Source organism: Cervus canadensis, chromosome 27, assembly GCF_019320065.1.
Source record: "Cervus canadensis isolate Bull #8, Minnesota chromosome 27, ASM1932006v1, whole genome shotgun sequence".
Lineage (NCBI taxonomy): Eukaryota > Metazoa > Chordata > Mammalia > Artiodactyla > Cervidae > Cervus > Cervus canadensis.
Window position 1 is genome coordinate 3439049 of NC_057412.1, and position 14275 is coordinate 3453323.

A 14275-nucleotide genomic window follows, 5' to 3' on the forward strand; every position below is an offset into this window, starting at 1 on the left:
TGGAAAAACCATAGCTTTGACTAGACGGACCTTTGTTGGCAAAGTAATGTGTCTGCTTCTTAATATGCTGTCTAGGTTGGTCATAGCTTTTCTTCCAAGGAGCAAGCGTCTTTTAATTTCATGGCTGCAGTCACCATCTGCAGTGATTTTGGAGCCCAAGAAAATAAAGTCTGTCATTGTTTCCATTGTTTCTCTGTCCATTTGCCATGAAGTGGTGGGACCAGATGCCATAATCTTAATTTTTTGAATGTTGAGTTTTAAGCCAGCTTTTTCACTCTCCTCTTTGACTTCCATCAAGAGGTTCTTTTGTTCCTCTTTGCTTTCTGCCATAAGGGTGGTATCATTTGCATATCTGAGGTTATTGATATTTCTCCCGGCAATCTTGATTCCAGCCTGTGCTTCATCCAGCCTGGCATTTCGCATAATGTACTCTGCATTTAAGTTAAATAAGCTGGGTGACAATATACAGCCTTGATGTACTCCTTTACCAATTTGGAACCAGTCTGTTGTGCCATGTTCAGTTCTAACTGTTGGTTCTTGACCTGCATACAGGAGGCAGGTCAGATGGTCTGGTATTCCCATCTCTTTAAGAATTTTCCACAGTTTGTTGTGATCTACACAGTCAAAGGCTTTGGTGTAGTCAATAAAGCAGAATTAGATGTTTTTCTGGAATTCTCTTGCTTTTTCGATGATCCAGTGGATGTTGGCAATTTGATCTCTGGTTCCTCTGCTTTTTCTAAATCCAGCTTGAACATTTGGAAGTTCACGGTTCACGTACTGTTGAAGCCTGGCTTGGAGAATTTTGAGCATTACTTTGCTAGTGTGTGAGATGAGTGCAATTGTGTGGTAGTTTGAACATTCTTTGTTACTGCCTTTCTTAGGGATTGGAGTGAAAACTGACATTTTCCAGTCCTGTGGCTACTCTGAGTTTTCTAAATTTGCTGGCATATTGAGTGCAGCCCTTTCACAGCATCATCTTTGAGGATTTGAAATAGCTCAGCTAGAGAGAGTTCCATCACCTCCACTAGCTTTGTTCGTAGTGATGCTTCCTAAGACCCACTTGACTTCACATTCCAGGGTGTCTGGCTCTAGGTGAGTGATCACACTTTCGTGGTTATCTGGATCATGAAGATCATTTTTTGTATAGTTCTTCTGTATATTCTTGCTGCCTCTTCTTAATATCTCCTGCTTTTGTTAGGTCCATGCCATTTCTGTCCTTTATTTTGCACTTTGTTGCATGAAATGTTCCCTTGCTATCTCTAATTTTCTTGAAGAGATCTCTAGTCTTTCCCAGTCTATTTTTTTCCTGTAGAAAATCATACACATTACAAGTTTGTATTCCATTATTAATCTACCCCAACGCTTCTGTTCTCCCTAAGCTCCTGAGTAAATCTTTGAGTACAACTGACTCTTTTGAATGTTATTCCTTTAGTCCTTTGATTTGTGTCTGCTGGGTGTGCCAGGGGTGTTTGCGTATCATTTAGCAGAGTGCAGGACTGATGTAGTGGCATCCCTGAGGGACGCTGAGTGTGTCTTGAGTGTGGGCTTCAGTAGTTGTGGCACACAGGCTCAGTAGTTGTGACTCATGGGCTTACTTGCTTCATGGCTTGTGGAAGCTTCCTGGACCAGGGATCGAACCCATGTCCCCAGGATGGAACCCATGTCCCCTTCATTGGCAAGTGGATTATTATCCACTGTGCCACCAGGCAAGTCCAGAGATGAACATTTGTGAAGCCCTAAGTAAATACGACAGAAAGATGTCTTCTCACACATTGCCTCACTTTGTCCCCAGCAGAAACCTACAAGGCAGATTTCCTATTTTGCAGATGGAGAAGGTGGTCCAAGGGGATGTTTATTGACTCACTCAAGGTCATGGGGACATTAATGAGCAGATGAAGTTCTGTTCTAGTTCTGACTGCATCCCAACTCTGTTACATCTATAAATCTTGCTGCCTTCTGGGAGGGATTGTAAGTGTGGAAAGTTTTGACCCCAAATGGTGTGTCGGATTTGATCTCACACTATCGCTCACCCAACAGGCTCACTGTATGGAGGTGTCCAGAGGGGCTTAGGAAGAGGGGTTTGTACTGAAGATGGAGATTAAGGTAGATGACAGTGTGGAAGGAAGTAAATAAGTCTGTTAAAGAGAAAACTACTCCATCTGGAGAGAGGTAGAAGGCTGAGGTCGGAAACTACATTTGGAGTGAGGAGGGCATATGAGAACCATATAAGGGAATCCACAGGGAGAGAGCCATTTTTTTTTTTTTGAGGGGGAGAGATCAGCAAGGTCAAATGCTGACGAAGGGCCCCTGGTGAGAACTCCTTTTGTTACTCGGATTGGAAGCTAGAGAGAGAGAGTATTTCTCCCAGAAGAGGAAACCTTTATTTCCCACTTCAGGATGAAAATTTTGTTTAAAAATATTTTCAAAAATTAATTTATTCTTTCATTCATTTCTTTTTTAAACTCTTTATAATGGAGTACAACAGATGAACAATGCTGTGATAGTTTCAGGTGGACCGCAGAGGGACTCAGCCGTGCATGTACATGTATCCATTCTCCCCCCACACTCCTCTCCCATCCAGGCTGCCTTATAACGCTGAGCAGAGTTCCCTGCTCAGTAGGGCCCTACAGTAGGGCCTTGATGGTTACCCACGTTAAACACAGCAGTGTCTGCCTGTTGATCTGAACTGCCAGTCCATGTATCCCTTCTCCCCCTGGCAACCACACGTTCGATGTACAAAGGAATATTACTCAGCCATTAAAAGGAATGGAACAATGCCAATTGCATGGATTGGCCTAGAGGTTGTCATACTGAGTGAAGTGTGTCAGGCAGAGAAGGAGAAGTATCATCTGACTTCCGTTTTGTGCAGAATCTGAAAAGACGTGGTGCATATGAATTTATTTACAAAATAGAAACAGACTCACAAAAACCTTTTTAAAAATAATCTTCCTTTGCATGTGTTATTGCTAGCCTTCATTCTTCCAGACCATATAACTGAAATTGCTTGGCTACTTACCCTGGCAGTGTCTGAGATACCCGCAATGAACAAGGCAGTGATGGCCACAGATGTGTTTTTGCTTTTACTGCTTCTTGGCCTGTCGTTATATTGTCTTCCAGGGATTGGGGATGAGGAAGTTGCAAAAATGAGTCCTTCCTTTTTATATCATTCTCTTCGTCTGCACATGACCTTGTTTTATTGATGACTGCTGAAGGGATATTGTTAACTGTCTTGATTGCAAAAACACAATTTAATGGCCCCTCTAGAGCTGGTGCTGTCAGCAGACAGTTTCAGAGCAGGCATCAGTTTTGCATATGTGTCTGCTGACTTGGTCTTCTGAATGGTTGCATTCCCTTCTTGAAGATTCTGGGAGGTTTTGACATTGCTGTACTACTGCTTCACAATAAGCCTGAGATGTCGGTAAAGTTAAGGAGGCATCTGTATGCGTTTCCCACTGTCTTTCCTTATTTTTTCTTAGTTTCTAGATCGGCTTTCCCTGTCCCAGAACAGTGGTCTTCAATACTGGATATATGTGCAAGATGATTTCATGAGGGCATAGGAAGGGAATTTCAGAATTTCTCTGTTATGCATTTAAATTTCTGTGTGTTTCTGTTCAGTTCAAATAAATGAGGAAAATTATAAACATACACAGAAATTTAAAATGTACATAATGTATTTGCTGAAGAGCACATACATGTAATTTATTCATTGATTAAATCAGTGACGGCGCACACTCTCTCTGTTTTGGGTGGGCATGCTCGGAATGGTTTCACTGTATGAGGATTCCCATTAAACCTTTAGCACATTAGTGCCCTGGGTAGGAGCGTCCTCATTAATTCTTAGAAGGCACGGCCTGGTGTCTGTCTCACTCGCCTTGTGTGTGGTCTCATAGATATTACTTGGCAGTGAATGTCAAACTTTTTAAGCTTGTTGCTGTCATACAGGGAACAGATTTACTTTGCGATTGTGTGTATCGGTTTTTCTGGGGACTTTGATGTATCATTGTTTTAGAAATGTTCTCATGACCTCCCAGGAACCGTCTTTATGTTGAAAGAGGTTGATTATCCTCTTCTGACTTCAGGGCGGGGCGTATGTGCTTTGTTTAATTCTTTTTCTTCTGCTTTCAAAAATCCAGTGTGCAGTGACTTTGGCTGCTTTTTATTTCTCTTCCAATTTGTTATTTGGCTGGGAGGAATATTAGTCATTATTCAGCCAAAAAGATCTTGAGTCAGCCTTTAAAGTCAGAATTAGGGGACCTCCCTGCTTGTCCAGTGGCTAAGACCGCCTGGCAATGCAAGGGACATAGGTTCGATCCCTGGTCTGGGAAGACCCCATTAACTACTGAAGCCCTCAAGGCCTAGAGCTAGTGCTCCACAACCAGAGAAACCACTGCAATGAGAAGCCCACGTACTGCAACTGGAGAGTAGCCCTTGCTTGTCAAGACTGGAGAAAGCCTGTGTGCAGCCATGAAGAGCGACGATAGCCAAAAAAATAAACAAATAAATAAATCTTAAAAAAAAAATAAAGTAAGGATTTGTTTTCCATCTTGAATTTCTGCAGTTTATCTCAGTGGTACTTGTTGCCTTGATTGAATCACTTATTTACTGTAAAAAGAATGCCCAGCAGAGAAAATCTCTTGATGGTTCCCATTATGATATTTATGGATTTTGACTTAAGCAACTTAAAGACTCGTGCAGTTCTTTATAAGTGTAGGGACCATAGAAACTTCTGGACCATCCTCTTAGTAAAGTTGGATTGAGTTCCAAAGTTAGTGGCCCCATAGTTCATTGGAAGGATTGATGCTGAAGCTGAAGCTCCAGTACTTTGGCCACCTGATGCAAAGAGCTGACTCACTGGAAGAGAATTTGTTGCTGGGAAAGACTGAAGGCAGGAGGAGAAGGGGAGACAGAGGATGAGATGGTTGGATGGCATCATCAATTCAATATACATGAGTTTGAGCAAACTCCAGGAGACAGTGAAGGATAGGGAAGCCTGGCGTGCTGCAGTCCATGGGGTCTCAAAAAAACGGACATGACTTCGTGACTGAACAACAACAAATCAGTGTCTGTCTTTCCTGCCATCTCTCTGTCCCCTTGGCCATGTACCCGACTCCCACCATCTTTATCATGGTCACTGGCAGAGCGTAACTGCCTTGGAGCCTCACCTGAAATCTACCTGATGTTCTTAGCTGTCAGCTTCTCATTTCACTCACTCACAGAAAGGTGAAGTGATTGTCCTTAAATGCTACCTTTCTTGGAAGTGGTGCTCAGCCACACTTATGTATTCAGCCCAGGCACATTCCACTGTGGTTTGAACAGTTTTGGAATATCCGCCTTGCAGTCAGTGATCTTATTTAAATTATAACCCCAATCCCAAGGTGTGAGTCAGGAGCATACTGGGTGTTCCTGCAGCCCTAGGGAGTTTGGGGGGCTGCACTCAAACCTGATTTACATTTTAATTTTGTGGTACCAAACCTGAAGCATCAAGCTTTTACTTTTGTGTGAAATTGTCTATGGTATTGAACCCATTTATTACTACAGGTCCTGGCTTGGTCAATAAAAGTGTAGTGAGACAGTGTTTTTAACCTGTGGCCTCTCATAGGTTATGAGATGTGTGGGCTTTTTTTTTTGTTGTTGTTGTTTTAAGGTCTTTGTAGTATTGGCCAATGTTTGTGTGTCTGTTTTGGTATCCTTCCTGCTGTAAGCATTCTGGGAGGATATTTTTCTTTCTTTCTTTTGTGGTTGAGCTGGTGTGTTCCAAACTTGGTTCCTTTGGGCTTGAGGCCTTGTGTGGACTGGACACCAAACTTCCAGCAGGATCGCTGGCAGGGTGTTTCAGCCTCTCAAGTCTGCAGCTTCTGAACTGGATGCTCCATTTGTCCTCACAGTGGAAGGTGTCATCGTCACCTTCTCTTCTGTCACTTACTAGACCAGAACTCGGAGAAGGCAATGGCACCCCACTCCAGTACTCTTGCCTGGAAAACCCCACGGACGGAGGAGCCTGGTAGGCTGCGGTCCATGGGGTCACTAAGAGTCGGACACGACTGAGCGACTTCACTTTCACTTTTCACTTTCTTGCACTGGAGAAGGAAATGGCAACCCACTCCAGTGTTCTTGCCTGGAGAATCCCAGGGACGGGGGAGCCTCGTGGGCTGCCGTCTATGGGGTCACACAGAGTCGGACACAATTGAAGTGACTTAGCAGCAGCAACAGCAGCAGACCAGAAATGCCACGAGTGTCTCTTCCTTCTTTTTCTCCTTCCCTTCTTATTTCTCACAGGTGTATGTGTGGTCACCAAGTCCTGGTGACTCCATCCATAGAAGAGAATGACTGAACATGGGATAGGAGGCAGCCTTATTTATTATCCCAAGGCTCACCAGTCCATCCTAAAGGAAGTAAACCCTGAGTATTCACTGGAAGGACTGATGCTGAAGTTCCAATATTTTGGCCACCTGATGCCAAGAACGGACTCTAGAAAAGACCCTGATGCTGGAAAAGATTGAAGGCAGGAGGAAAAGGGGACAACAGAGGATGAGATGGTTACATAGCATCACTGATTCAGTGGACATGAATCTGAAGAAATTCTGGGAGATGGTGAAGGATAGGGAAGCCTGGCGTGCTGCAGTCCATGGGGTCACAAAGAGTCAGACATGATTTAGGGACTGAACAACAGCTCCTTATTTCCTCCAGGCACTGCCTGATGCCTTGGGTGCAGCAAGCCTCCACCTTTTCTTTCATGTTATCCCAGAGGGTAGGGAGGGGCTGGGGGAGAACATGTTTGATCATGTAACTCCCCTAATCAAATCCTATCACAGAGTCCATTACACTTAATAACATCTAATTTCTCTGTGTTGCATCCAACCCCAACCTATCTTTCTAAAAGCCCCACCACCTCCAGTTCTTTTCCGCGTACTTCTGTACAACGTTGGACTAATGCTTTCATGCCTGAGTCTTTGCTCTTTTCCTGGAATGTTCTGCTCTTCTTTTTTGGCAAGCTCTCTCCTATCCCTGCTCATTTCCTCCCATCCTCACAAGCCAAGCCAAATCCGATGAACCTTCAGAACCAGACTGGGCCCAGAGCTCCCCTTGCAGAATGAGTCTGTTTCTTTCCATCATTCACTACTTCTAAAAATTATTCATTTTTTAAATTGACATATAGTTGATTTATATGGAGGAGGAAATGGCAACCCATTCCAGTATTCTTGCTGGGAAAATCCCATGGACAGAGGAGCCTGGTGGGCTATAGTGCATGGGGTTGCAAAGTGTGGGCCATGACTGGGCAGAGCACATAGTTGATTTACAACATTTCAGGCATACAGTGTGTTGGTTAAGTTACACACACACACATACACACACACACACACACACTCTTTTTCAGATTCTTTTCCATCATAGGTTATTATAAGATATTGAATATAGTTACCTGTGCTATATAGTAGGTTCTCGTTTATTTTATGTATAGTAGGGTGTACCTGTTAATCTCAGATTTCTGATTTATCCCCTCCCCTGTCATTCACTATTAATAAGGTCTGATTAGCCTTTACAGCCCTATCTCAAGAGTGGAAAAGTGTCCACCATTTTCTTAGGTTGTGGGGATATAACGAAACTGTCTAGTTTCCTCATCCCAAACAAAGTGGGTGCTCAATAAATAATAATTGAGTTGAACTGAATTGTGAACAATCAGTAGGTTCTTGTTTTTTTTTTTCAATCAGTAGGTTCTTATGTAGACACTCTGCTTTACCCCAATAATTCACCAAGCAGTTATGACTATCTATCTATTTAAAAACCTATTTTTATATCCCCTTTCATGAGTTGCTAACCATTCTAAGACACACGACTCTTACATACCACCAACCAAGAAAGAAAATGGTGCTAATTTTCATCACACCTTTGTGATTGTAGGATATAGTCAACTTCAGAGACATTCAACATGAAAAATGCATTTGTTAGAGTCAGTGATATAGGACTTGCGTTATTCCCGTTAGAGCTGTAGTCTTAAAGGCCTAACTGCAAAACAATTTGAGTTGATTTGAAAATATAAAACTGAGATCCCTTTAAAAGATGTTTTTTGTTACAAAATGAGGAGAGCGTAAAGGAGTGTTTTGGCCTCAGTACCCAGGGATTGACTTGGGAGCCAGTGTGCTGTCCTTCTGTCTTATGACTGGGAGTCAGTCTCTTTTCTGGGATAAGATGAGGACTTACAGGTAGAGAATCATCCCTATTTTGAAAATCTTTGGGAGGAATTTCTTTAACATTTTTGTAAAAATTATTTTATTTGACTTTCAAGTGGAAGATTCTTTCAGCGGAAGATGGAAATTGATTAAAACCCCATCTTCCGATGCGTGTTCTTTATGTCTGCGTGTCTCCTGCCCAACAAATAGGTTCATCTATTCCACGTGGGTACAGAGGGGGACGGGGAGGGTGGGATGAATGGGGAGATCAGTATTGACGTGTGTACACTGGCATGTGAGTCAGACACGACCGAGTGACTGTGCTGAACTGACCTCTTGTGTGAAATAGATAGCTAAAGGGAACCTTCTCTAAAGCTACGGAGCTCAGCTGGGTGCTCTGTGATCACCTAGGTGGGCAGGAAGGCGGGCAGGGGTGGGAGGGAGGCCCTTGAGGGCGGGAATGTGTGTAAATGCAGAGCTGATTCACTTTGTCATGCAGCAAAAAGTAACACCAGACTGTAAGCAGTTATCCACGCCACCCGGTGCCACCCCCCGCAAATCCTATCTTCCCACCTAAACACATCCGAAATGGAAGTCCTGGTGTCCCCCTAGCAGCAGTGTCACGTGGGGCCCCATCACAAGCTTCCGTTTTTGTGTCCGGCGGCTCTGTTTTCCAGCTGTCTTACTTGCTCCTTGACTTTTAGTTATTAAATCCACTTGCTATCAAAGGGGCACATGTATGCACAAACTTAACCTTTCTAGCTGTTCTTCCTTCCTCTCCCTCCAGTCTACCAGTTCTCTCTGGAACCTTTTCTCCTGGAGAACTTTGCCACCTCGCATACACCTTCCGCCAACACCGATCCCACAGTGGCAGGCACAGAACCCAGGGAGGATGGAGCAGGTATTCCAGGGGGAGAGGGGTGATGCCCTCTCGGCGGCCCTTTAGCCTCAGAGCCAGGGATCAGCCGCACGAGTCGGGCGCACCCCAGCCTGGTGGCCTCTCCCCTGTCCTCTGACAAAGACGGTCCCAGCCCTCCTTGCTGGCAGGCAGAGTTGCCACACCAGCCACCTGAATGCGTGGCCTCAGTCCAGGGAGCTATTGCCTGATTCACAGAGTGATCCTCCCATTCTTAGTGGGGAAGGCAGCTCCCGGGTGCACAGCGGTGGCTTGTGCGGCGGCGAAGGGATGAAATCGCCGGGATGATCGGGTCCCGCTCTGCTTCCTGATGAAGAAAAAAAGGACTGCTTGATGTCCTGACCATCTTTTGGTCTGAAAGACTTCCTTCTTGGCTGCTGGAGAACAGGTGAAGGGAGAAGCCAGGTTGTTAGGGGCTGGAAGAGCATCACGGAAATGGCAATTTTCCTACGTTTGGGTCCTCTTGGATGAGCCTGGGGAAGGGTCTTTGGAGGCAGGCAGCCGCTGCTGGGTGCGAACATCCAGGTGCCCTTCCTCTGCAGGGCTCACTCAAGGCCAAGGCTGTGTCCTTTAGGATGGAGACACCCCTGTCTCCGTTCAAGGTTCAACTTCTGCCTTGAAAACCAGATTCTCTCCCCTTGAGCTTTCGTCTTGGATGGTGAAAGAGCAGCTGCCCTACCCCACTCTGCGTGGGGATCTCAGGAGATGTGCTCGGAGAGGCTGATGGGGAGATGGGGTCCTGTCTGCTGAGTGGCTTGGAAAAGATGTTGTTGGTTGATGTGATTGTATGTTGCAATCTCTTCCAAACCCAGGCATTGATGTATTTTCAAGAAGATTGTTCAGAAGGGCAGGGTAAGGTGAAACAGTCTGATACATTTCACAGGAGTTACAGAAACAGTTTCAACAGTATCATCCCCTCTCCCTGTCTTCTGTGGGAACCTGGATGACCTCTTCTCTCACTAGGAGCTCTTAAGCCATGACACGGTGAGGCCGTGAAAGAAGGGTTTCAGCATTAGAAGTTAGCTGCAGTCAGCCAGCTCCATTCCCCTTTTCTTTGAGATCAGCTTTTTCCGTGCTCTCTTACAATGACATGGGCGTGCGTTTTGGATGTGACTCAGACTTGAAATTGAGCCGGGAGCCCGGAGTTGAGCTGTCTCACGTCGTGTGGTCACTCCTCTTGGAATGTTGGGTGGAATTCTCAAGGGTTCAGTAGCTCCATGCCTTCAGAGTAGGGATGCTGCTGCTTAGAATCTTGAAAAATTACATGATTCTTGGGGTCTGTCCTGAACAAGCCGATCCATTTCAGGAAGCTGGGACTTTGCTGGAGCCCCTTTCAGAGCCAGGCTGTGTGGGGGTGTTTGGAAAGATCTGATGACCAGCTGTGTAACTCTGCCCTTTGGGACTGGTGGTTTCCAAACACTTCGTAGTGGGTGATGCAATGCTGGAGTTGAGTTGTACGCATTGGCACTTGTCCGTGTCCAAGTATAGTCTCAGGATGATAAATACCAAGAACTGAGGGAAACTTAGAGAGTAGTATTTTGGTCTAAAGTCACTTACATGGTGCCAGCCAGATAGTAAGCATTCCATAAATGGTAGATCTCTCTGAGCCGGGGGAGAATATATTACTTCACTTTGCAATGCACTGCCTTGACTCCTAGGAAACCACAGTCATGTCTGTTCCAGCTGAACCTGTTGGTTAAGTATTGCCAAAGATTCACTGTTCTAAATTTAAAGTTATCATTTTAGGGGAAATTTCCCAACTGACTTAGCTGGCTTAAGAGTATCAATTCTATGAACGTGTTTTTTCCCAGTTACCTTGGGATGCATTTGGATATGCTGAGAAGTTGCTCAAAATCAGGGCAGTCTTTGGATAGGGGAACTTTCAGGAATTTTGTTTGGCTGATTTGGATGTCTATTTTTTACTCGCCTTGGAAAACATGGTTGGGCTAAAACCATTTCATCCAAGTTTTAGGGAGGAGGAATTTGGAAACCCTGTCACGATTCATTCATCTCTGTTGAGATGAGGGGGGAGACGTGTGCTCAGCTGTGTCCGACTCTTGGTGACCCCATAGACTGTAGCCCGCCAGGCTCCTCTGTCCATGGAATTTTCTAGGCGGCAAGAATACTGAGGGGGTGGCCATTTCCTACTACAGGGGATCTTCCCGATCCAGGGATCGAACCCCGGTCTCCTGCATTGGCAGGCAGATTCTTTACCACTGTGTCAGCTGGGAAGCCCCCATCTGTGTGGAGGGATTGGTTTTTCACGGAGAATTCTGGCCCTGCTCCAGGGCCCCCAGTAGTCACCCAGTGCAGCGGACAGGAAAGGTGGGTTCCCCGTCTCTGTTCAGGAGTGCTTGTCTCAGTTCTCACACAAGCCAGACCAGCTCACCCCCGATGGGACCGTCCCTTTATGCCAGATGAGGGGTGGCCAGGTGGCAGTAGGAACGAGCCAGCCTTGGGCACGGGGCCCCGTCTCACTCGAGTTACCCCTCCTCAGCCCCAGTACTCCGGAGAGCAAGCGTGCGTCCCGAGAGATTTTCCTGGTAAGCAGCCGCTACAACTCAGCAGGGTCATACCTATTCAGCCTTTCTGTCCCTGAACTGTGATTTTTTTTTTCTTTTCTTGAATCAGTTATCAAGACAAGAAACAGTCATATGAAGTTTGTCTTTGAAAGGATGTGGTTCTAAAAATATGACTCAGGGGCTTCGCTGGTGGTCCAGTGATTAAGAATCTGCCTTCCGATGCAGGGGACCAGGGTTTGATCCCTGGTTGGGGAATTAAGATCCCACATGGTGCAAGGGCAACTAAACCCACAGGCCAGAACTCTGAGCCTGCGCTCTCTAGAGCAGCAGAAGCCTGTGTGCTGCAACTCGAGAGGAGTCCCCACGCGCTGCAACAGAGAAAGCCCACGCGCCGCAGTGAGGCCCCAGCACCGCCAGAACCAACACCGAAACCGCGGCTCAGTCTACCACGGTGGCCTCAGAGGACCGCGGCTGGAAGGTCCTGTATGATCTCAGCACCCAGAACGCTCGTCCTTCTTCTGAGCACTTGATTAGGGCCTTGTGAGTCTTACAACTGCTCTGTTTTCCCCATCTGATTGGCTGTTACCAAAACTTTACAGTCCAATTGAGCCAGCTGGGTAAACTGATACCCAGGTAAATTCACTCCCCTTATTCTGTTCCCTTGCACTTTGTCTTAATCTTTGGGCCCTTTTTATTTTTCCAGCGATGATTTCTCCTATTCGATTTTAGATCATGCATCTTTGGAAGTCACTACTAAGTCCTTGCTTGAATATAATAATAGTTAAAAACGCCAGCAAACAAAATGATGAATTTTCTTTAATTTCTGAACCAATAAAAAAATTTCAGTGTCCTAGATTCATCTGTCCATCTATTCCCCCAGGCTGATTTTTGGACTAAATGTGAATACTAAAATCTATATTCTTTTGGTGCTTATTGCATATAAAAAATATTCAAGATTTCTGATTCATTTAGGATTTTGACCCAAAACTACTACTCCCATCCCACTTTAAGTTTCAGGTTGAAGGGAAATGTTCTGACTCTCATTCATTTAGTAATTATGAAACACTTTGGGGGCACTTATTCATGAACAGAGTAAGAATGAACTTACTTCTGTAGTCTTCTATAGTTTATACTGTTTCATGTTGAATCTCTATTTTCTGTTTTAAAACAACCTTTTCAGGTAGATGTTAAGTAAAGCAGATAATATTATGCATCCTTATTTTTCCCATTAAGTTTTGGAGTGGGTAGTTTGCTTGCCCAAGCTCATATAAGTTAGTAAATAATAGAGCTTGGGGTGTAGATGTGGGTATTTTGATGGCAAGTACAATATCCTTTTCTCTGTACATTTGATTCCTGGAACTTGCAAGAACTTAAAAGTGACAGGATACCTCTCATGAGTGTTTTCTGAGGTGAAAAAGAAAGTTCTGGTATGGCAGACGTTTTAGGGAAAGCCACGGATTAACTGCCATGGACACAGTGTTTCTGACATTGTCATATTTCGTCTTGGGTTGGAAGTGATGACACTTCTGAGCCCTGTGTATTTTTGAGGTGTTTGAAGCCTGGGATTAGCTTGGTTAATTCCCTTCCCTTCTCCAGCACTGTCACTTCCCTGAGAAAACTGGTTATTTGACACCTGATGCAGAAATTGACTTTATGAGTTGAGATGAATCAGAATGAGACTGTAAAACTTGGCACATTAATCGTTCACTTCAGTGGGGGTCATCTTAATGCAATGCAAGCTGTCCAACTGGTCCTGCCAGATTTTGTCAGCGTGGTTTGCGTGTGTGCGTGCGCTGTGGCAAATTGAGTCAATCACGTCTTCCAGCTGGGTTAATGAATTCCCCTTTGGTCTCATGACACATTTGAGGTGATCGGTTTCATCCAACTTAGACTGTAGGCCCAGTTTCAGTGAGTTAGGTACCATGTTTTAAGGAATTCCCCTTAACAGTGGCCCTTCTTGTAGCATCTTCCTTATGGTTTACAAATGTTGCATAACAGTGAAAAGAATCTGGTATTTTTATTGAGAACTGACCAAGGAGTAGGCACTGAAATAATCATGCCACATAGATGGTGTCATTTAATGCTTATTTTGATAGAATGGTTTAGGAATTCTTGTCCCTATTTGTAGAGGGGTAAACTGATAATTAGTGTTTGCCGCAAATCACCTTGCAAGTAAGTGGCAAAGCTGGGTTTTGATGTGATTGATGCATGCAGAGACTCCAGGCTCAAACTCCATCACTAAGTTAGCTGTTTTCCCGTCGTTTGCTTGTATTTGTTTTTGGCTGTGCTGGGGCCTTGTTGCGGTGCCGACTTCTCTCCAGTTGCAGTGAGCAGGGGCTACTTCCTACTTGCGGTGTGCGGGTTTCTCCTTGCAGGGGCTTCCCTTACTGTGGAGCGTGGCTTCTAGGGCGTGCAGGCTTCAGTAGCTGCGGCTCATGGGCTCACTAGGTGATACACGGGCTCAGTTGCTTGTGGAATCTTCCCAGACCTGGGCTCAAACCTGTGTCTCCTGCATTGGCAGGCAGATTCTTTACCACTGAGCCACCAGGGAAGCCTGTCTACCTCCTGTTGAAGGTGGATTCTTCATGGCTCTTGAAGAAAACCTGGACTCCTGGTGGTTCTCAGGTGGTTGTGGCATATATTCACAAGCCCATGGTAGAATTAATCAA

At 45.1% G+C, this 14275-nt stretch overlaps 1 protein-coding gene across 7 annotated transcripts in view; it reads left to right on the forward strand.

Annotated features, from left to right (window-relative positions):
* TIAM1 (TIAM Rac1 associated GEF 1) overlaps positions 1–14275 on the forward strand; it is a 451745-nt gene that overhangs the window by 268290 nt on the left and 169180 nt on the right. The window contains exon 1 of one of the 7 annotated variants that reach the window (XM_043448796.1): positions 9339–9472. The exons of the other annotated variants lie outside the window; for them this stretch is intronic. The gene's annotated coding sequence lies outside the window, so the exon portion shown is untranslated. Of the gene's footprint in view, positions 1–9338; positions 9473–14275 lie in introns of those variants that run through there. 7 annotated transcript variants of the gene reach the window in all.